General features: G+C 35.5%; 1 long non-coding RNA gene across 2 annotated transcripts; it reads left to right on the top strand.

Annotated features, from left to right (window-relative positions):
• Nucleotides 1-5,139: 5,139 nt before the first annotated feature.
• Nucleotides 5,140-7,531, top strand: LOC110890882. 2 transcript variants are annotated; one of them, XR_002564851.2, is made up of 6 exons: nt 5,140-5,472; nt 6,271-6,475; nt 6,578-6,681; nt 6,791-6,897; nt 7,131-7,198; nt 7,310-7,531. It is a non-coding gene; the product is annotated as an uncharacterized LOC110890882 (long non-coding RNA). The 2 variants fall into 2 exon arrangements; XR_002564850.2 differs by having other exon boundaries at nt 6,791-7,198.
• The last annotated feature ends 537 nt before the right edge of the window (nt 7,532-8,068 follow it).

Here is an 8,068-nt window from a genome sequence, read left to right on the forward strand (position 1 = left end):
AAGTTTCTGGATTTGATCCTGCAACTTCCAACTCATTTTCAAACGAAGTGAAGAAACACATCCATAAGTCTTGACCTTGCCCCTGAACATAAGTTCTCAACCTTTCTTTCCACCATCCCCAATCATTGATGTGATTAAGCTTTGGCGGTTTCGTGCTTGTACCAGTTTCACTATCGTTCTGCATCATTGCTTGAATGCTGTTGCTTTGATTAGTGACCAATGCCCATTGATTTGCCGTTATCATTGCAGCTTGAGTTGGGGCAATAGCCTGCATCCATGCAGTTTTGTTGAACTCTGGCGCAGATTGCGTGGTTGATGATTGCGTAGATGATGACTGTGGAGTCAAAGTTGTCGTAGTCCACGCAGAAGGATCCCATTGACCATTTGTTCCCATTTTATAATTAATATATTAGGTGAAAATAAATTTAGAAAATTGATTTTCACAAACTATATTAAAACTTGAAAAATGACAACAGCCGAAGGATAAGGATCGAAAGACCTGAAATCACAAACTGTTAAATTCAAACAGATAAGACTCGAAAGATGGCCCGAAAGATAACACTGTTCGAAAGATCAACAGTATTCGAAAGACTACTGTTGAGTTTTCGAACAAAAACTTCGAAAGATTCCCCTACTCGAAGGATCCTTATCTTTCGAAGACAAACAGTAACTCGAATGATGGATCTTTCGAGAAGATTCCTTGACTCGAAAGATGGCACACTGACTTCGAAGGATTGTTCGAAGGATAGTTATCTTTCGAATCTCCTGAATCGAAAGATGATCTGTCGAGCTCGAAAGATATCTTTCGAACACACTCTGACACACTGACACAAGGTTGACTGAAAAGTGACAGGTTGATGTGGTTGGTGAACCACCTTTCGGCAGAAAGGATGTTCTGCACAAACTTTTCACCAACTTTCACCAACTTTGAAAATTTTGCCAAAAAGGGAAGCTTCTTATCCACACCTAGCAACCGGAATATGACCGGAATATTTGCCGGAAAATAGCAAACCTTTCAAGACAAAATTTTAAGTTACCCAGTCCTTCCCACACAACACCCGGTTAGTTTAAAACACGTTTTTAAGGCTAGAAAGTCCAGAAACACACTAAAAACGGGAGTTAAACCAAGAAAACTTTTGTCCAAAACACAAACCAAAGTCTTGCACAAACCCGGTTTTAACAAGGAAAAGAGCCACGGCTCTGATACCACTTGTAGGTCCCTCGGAGGTTGAGGTTTAACCTATTCCTTGTTATGTTCAACACTCTAGCAAGTGCGGAATCCAAGCTAGAGTGCAACCGGAGTTTAGATGAAAGCAAAGATTACAAAGAGAAAGACAGACACGCAAGATATCAAAGTTTTCTCTTGTATTTCAGTGGACACGGTTACAGACCTTGACCAAACTGAAATGCTCTCTATTACAGACCTGGGTTTCACACACAAAAGCTCTCTACACCTTGAACAACCTTACACAGAACTTGTAGAACTTATTGTAAAGTGAAACCCTCATGGATATATATACTCATACCAGATTCCCATGCATGAAGGATAGATATTCTGGTCGAAGGATCATCTATCGACCAGAAGAGCTATCGAAAGATCTCGAAGGATCTAGGCATACCTCGAAGGATGGTATATCCTTCGAGGTCCACCAAGATCCATCGAAAGACATCTTTCGAGGTCTTCGAAGGATTAACAACATCCTTCGAAGACATCCTTCGAGACACTGATCTTTCAATCACTAAGTGTTGAAGTTTGGCCAAGTCAAACCAGGAGGATGGTTGACTTGGTCAAACACATATTACAACACATAAACTACATACAAAAGACGTAAACACAACCGACAAAAGACATCGTTTTATACATTACAAAATATAGACAAAGTACAGACACAAAGTGCACCAACAAGTATTAAAAATACTAAACAAATAATTTTCTTAAGATAAAAATTTACTTTTTTCATGACTACAAATATTTATTTTTTTATTTACTGATTTATTATGTATACAAGTATGCACTTATTTATTTATATGTATTATGTATGTACTAGGGTTGTTCATATTCCATTATTGTTCATGCTACATTTTTGTTAATGAAGGTCGTTTAGGATGATTAGTGGTCCATTAGGATGTTTGATAGGTCAATTAGAGTAATGGTGGTTAACTAGGGTTGTTCATATTCCATTATTGCCAACGAATGGGGTTTAGGATAATTAATGATCCATTAGGATGGTTAATGGGCCAATTGGGTCCATTTGTGGTTAATTATAGTTGTTCATGTTCCATTTTATTGTCAACAAAGGGCGATCAGGATGATTAATGGTCCATAAGAATGGTTAATGGGCCAATTAGGGCTAGTGATGGTAAAGTAGGGTTGTTCATGTCCATTCTTGTCAAGGAAGGGCGTTAAGGGTGATCAATGGTCCATTAGGGTGTTTTATTTAAAAATTAAGGTCATCGATGGTCAACCATTGTCATATATATTCTACAAGAGTTATTGATGGTAATTTAGGATCGTTAAATCTATTAGATTTAATGATTGTCAATTAGAGACATTGATGGTCCATTAGAATCACTAATGTTCAATTGGGTCATCATGGTTAATACTTGCCAAAGACTACCAATGGTGGTTAATCAAGGTTCATAAGGATCAATAGTGGTCGACGTGGATCATACATAGGCATAAGTAGCATATTGCCCGTTTCGATATTTTAGCAATTTTTTTTTATAAATTTTTAATATGTTAGCAATATATATTTTTTAATAGTTTACAATAAATATAGTTGTTTTTAGATAAAACTATGATCAGTTACATAAATTCTACATAGGATTGGATTGTTTTTTGAGATGAATTTTTATTTTATGGAATTTACAGGGTTAACTAGTAACCCGGTTCAACCGCCCGATACAACCCGGTTGAACCATTTTAGAGCACAACCCGATATCACTTAAAAACTGGTTTTTAAAACATTGCATATATTGCTTAGCACATACTAAAACATTGCATATATTGCTTAGCACATACCTTTAGTGGCATTTACCTCTTTATACCACTAATTTAGATTTTAATGGAATTTACACGTGTCATAAAAAATTTTCGTCGTTAGACTATGGGGTATGGGGTGGGGGTTGGAGCGTGGGTTGGGTACAAACGTCCAAGTCACCACCCCCGGTGGGCTTGGGTTTCGGCGTGGCCCCTTTGGCGGGGGTTTCAGCCTGGGCGTTGGGCGGGGCTACGAACCTGACATGGCTGGATCTCATTGGCCAAGAAAAGTAGCCGTTTGGCATGAAATCTATATATGATAAAAGTAAAACAGAATGAACAGTAATTTATTATTAATTTTTTAAATTAAAATTAGAACACATTATTAATAGATTAACAAATGGTATTGGGTATAGGTATCAGTCTCAAATTTACCAAACTGGTGTATTTTCGATACCAGTTCTGCACAGGAATTCACCGGTTTTTTCCCTCAAATACCGGTGCCGTACCAGTACCGACCGGTACCGAACCATACCATACTAGGTATATTCGGTACCGGTACCCACTTTTGGGGATTTTGGTAACGGTATTTTCGGTACCGATCGGTACCGAGCTCATCAAATCCTGTAGCAACGCAGCAATGCAAATAATTGCACCGTTTAAATTACTTTTCATACACACAGTAAGTAAACTGTATTTCGTTTGAATGGGGTTTTATATACACAACAACTTATTTTGCTTTCTTTTTTGTCTTTTTCTGTAATGAATAAATTGTAGCATGTAAAATTAATTTGGATATTTAGAATACTGATGAGCAAATCGTATCAAATCCTGTAAACGAACCGGTATCGTATCGGTACCAAATTTACTATACCAAATCATTTTCGGTACCAATTTGGTACCCACCTTTTGGAGTTTTCAGAATCGTTACTTTCGGTTCGACACCGGTCTAGCACCATACCTGTATTTATTAATTTTTACCTTCAAATACCATACCGTATTGTACCGAGCATTTTCGGTGCCGGTACCTAATTTCGATGATTTTCCGGATCGGTACTTTCGTTGCCGTTACCGGTACCGAGCTCATCCATATTTTAACGTGTTAGCACCGTAATAACTGAACTGAAAACAACCGAATTTCCAACGTGTAGGACGTGTGGGTCCTATTATTGTATACTAGGTTATTTAAAATCTCTTTTTTATGACGGAGTAACTATCCTTACCACGTCATTTTATTTATGTTTTGATATTCGGTATCTGTTTGCCGTTGCTGACACGCCTTTTGTAGTCATTGGGTTCCGCCGCAACGCGCGGGCGGAAAATAACTAGTTTATAAAAAAAAAAAACTTTTTCCTATATAAATACCCTACCATATTTAACATTTTTCTCACACAATATCAAACACATAAAACACAATCTTGCCATGAGTTCTTCAAGTTCAAGTGAATCGTCATCATCATCATCTTACGATGGTGCAGAAATATTTCTACAAACGATCTCGACGGTGGTGAAAGCTATCGTGGAAGATGATGAGGAAGAGACTTCGAAACCTAAACGAGCCGAGTCGAGCCGAGCTAGACCAAACTCGAGCTCGATTCGAGCTGGCTCGGCTCGAGCTCGAATGTCAAATCGATCTGAGATTTGAGGCTCGAGCTCCACTCGATTAGAACTCAAGCTAGCTCGGCTCGATCTAGCTCGAACTAACAAAAAACCGCAAAATTTACTACTTAAAAATGAATTTCTTCATAGACTAAGGGCAATAATTGCCATTTAATTTAACCATATGACTAAATATGCAAGTATAAATAGTTAATTCACTTTGTACATTGTGTTTACCTTCTTTATAGGGGAAATACTCTCTTACTTTTTGTTTTCTAAGCGACGTGGGACAAAAAAAAATAAGGATGTAAACTTTATCGAGCCAGCTCACGAGCCGAGCCAGACCAAGCTCGAGCTCCGATCGTTTACAAACCGAGCCGAGCCGAGCAACCGAGCCAATTTCGAGCCAAGCTTTCTTCGAGCTTTTTTCGAGCGAGCTGCGAGCCATGAGTTTTTTAAACGCCCCTAGCCCCAAACCCTTGCCCCACCATACCCCACGGTTTAACCTTTTAAAATTTTTGGTTTCCCTCCGGTATTCTAATTATTTTCGCCCCTAAATTTATTTTCCCTCCCTTGATTTGAAACCCTAATTAACCCTGTCCCTTCTTCCACTCAAATCCCATACCCCCAAATCTAATGGTTCTTCTTCTCATCTCTCTCACCCTATCAATATGGTGCGATTTCTAAATCTGCCAGCTTCGCAACGACTACACATAGGCCCTTGTGCGAGAATGGCATTTCGAACCAGCTCTTAAACATTCTTCTGAGACGTCATCATGATGAGGCGATTCAGTTATTCTTATGGGGAAGAATACGATGATGAAGCAGTTTATTAGAATCAATATGAGAAGACCAGAAACAAGGCCTATTTGAATCTCATCCCTCTCCTTGTTGTGAGTGGCCTTTTTTTCTTTTCATTTTTTACTTGACGTTTTTAATTAGATGGTTATAACATATAATATTGCTAATTGTTGTAGTTATTTTGTATATATGAGGTATTTAAGTTTGGTTATGTGTGATTGAGTGATATTTAAGTTTTCTGTGATGTTTTGTTTGTTATTCTGATGTATAAACATCATGAATCTGATAATTTTGCTATTGAATACAAGTATTTTTTTTTTATCTTTAACATAATTAAATATGCTTTTGGGGGTGGGGTGTGTTATATTTAAGTTCATTATGATATGTTATTGTCTTGGTAAATAAGCATTATTAAATTGATAGATTTGATAATTATATAATATGAGGCTATTACTTAATGAAGCCACTTTGTAAATTAGACCTGTACGGCTTGTTTTTAACTCAATTGTGCTTTGTTGTTACTGTTATAATGTAAAAAATGATGAAACTTATATATATTTGCTGATGGTAACGTTAACAATCTATAACTGAGTAAAATCTATTAGTACTTGACAAACTTAAGTTTGTTTATAGTTGAGCTTTATGCAGTTCTGTTCGTGTATGATCAGTGTCACATGCGTCTTTGGTTGCTATCCAAAGTGATGCATGGCTACTTTATGTGGCATTTTAAACTGGTCCCAAAGTTTGTTTTGAACTCCAAAAAAACTTTGTGGTTGTGAGCAAGTCTGTCTCAAATTCTCAAAGGCAAGTTAAGTAAAGCTCTTGCTTTTGGGCCCCCACTTATCTAGGCTCCTAATGAAAGTTGTGACATTGCTTGTTTTTGTTTTCAGTTTTGGGCTGGGTATAAGAAACTAAGCATCCAGGAACGACTCTACGGGAATGAAGCACTTGGAGCCTTGGGGAACTTTAGCAAAACTAGGGCTTTCGATTGGTGGTGGAACTCAGGAAAACTAGAGTCTCGTGGAGGCATGAAACGTCAGCCATGGAAAAGATGAATCGACAAAGGGCTTTGGAAACCAACTTATATATGTTGAGGTTTGTGATTTGTTTTATAGATTCAATCATAAATATGGTGCAGTTGTATGTGTTTTCTATGGCATGTATATATGTTTTCATGTTGTTTCTTTTGGCATTTAGTACTTCAGGAATGGCAGGAAGTCTGATCCACAAAAGTGTAAACAGCAAATCAGTGTATTTAAAACCAAAAAAGCTAATGCGTTAACAGATGAAGCCAAAAAAATGTATCTATTTTCTCTAATTTTTTATGTAGTTTAATTCTTATTAATCTAGAAATATTTGTCCAAGATTTAGTTGATAAGATTTAACTATTTGCATTTTTTTTTTTTGCAGATTATGGGTATTAATCATATGTTTAGTATGCCTTGTTGTCAAATATCGTTTCGTCACCAGATGTTCTATCTTTCTTTTTAGTTAAGCTGGGTGAAGCTGTACAAGAGGTATTATTTTTAAAAGATTTTTCTTACTATGGGTTTCACTTAGTAGTGATAAGTTTGACCCATTCCCTATTTATTTTATATTTATTTGGGTAAGAATTTGTTTACCCATTTAACATGGTCAATTCATTTGCATTTTTGTTTTAAGTTTTTGTGTTTTGTGTTGTTGATGCTTTGTTCAAAGTAGTAATTTACTTGTGATTATAGAAGTTGTTTTGTTGTATTTGTGTTTCGAGACGTTCTTACACCTGACCTACTTCAACTCTTCAAGGACAAATAACCTACCCTCTAAAAAGACTAGCAGGTATGGAATTCTTTTGGCTTTTCCTATATAAATACCCTACCATGTTAATCATCATGTTAATCATCATTTTTCAGTTATTAAATCTATTAATGTAACATTATGTTTTGTTAGGCAATTTATACAGTTCCAGTTGCAAATACGAATTAAAGATGTCGATTTGGATTGCAAGTATAAAGACATTGGTTCCGGAAGTTATTGTATATCACTTTCATCTTAGAGATATATGTATTTGCGTTACTTTGAAAATTTTGTAATTTTCTGTTACTTTCAAATCTTTGTAATTTACATTTTTGGGTTATATTGGTTTAATTTAATTTTTTTTTGTATTTTTTATTTCCATTTTCAGATGATTTTTTATAATGGGAATTAATGAAGAATTTTTAATAAAATTTACTGAAAATTATACCAAAATAAAAAAATAAATTTTTTTAGCTTAAACACCAAAAGATGTGGCTCTAGAACCGCATCTCTTGAATATATTGAGAAAATATAGTTTTTCCTTAAATTATCAAAGGACATAGTTTGGATTGATTAGATAACAGTCAACCAATCATTCTTCTTCAGCTCTTCATTCATAATATACCCAAGAATAAACATATAAACATATCTATGGATGGAGCTATTACAAGAGACATTTCATGATTAATTAGGTAGGTTGAATTGACCCACAAATAATCTGTTATGTATATTTTTATTATTTTCTTTGCAAGTTCCTAATGAACTTGATTAAAAGACATCTCTGCATATTTGGTCAGTTAGTATTTGTTTTTTGTGTATTTTTATTGTAATTTTTATTATTTGAAAATTTATGTAATAATTTCATTCTTTGTACTTTTTTAAAATTTTATTATTCCTTGTCAATATTAAAGT

This window comes from Helianthus annuus, chromosome 7 (genome assembly GCF_002127325.2).
Source record: "Helianthus annuus cultivar XRQ/B chromosome 7, HanXRQr2.0-SUNRISE, whole genome shotgun sequence".
Taxonomy (NCBI): Eukaryota; Viridiplantae; Streptophyta; class Magnoliopsida; order Asterales; family Asteraceae; genus Helianthus; species Helianthus annuus.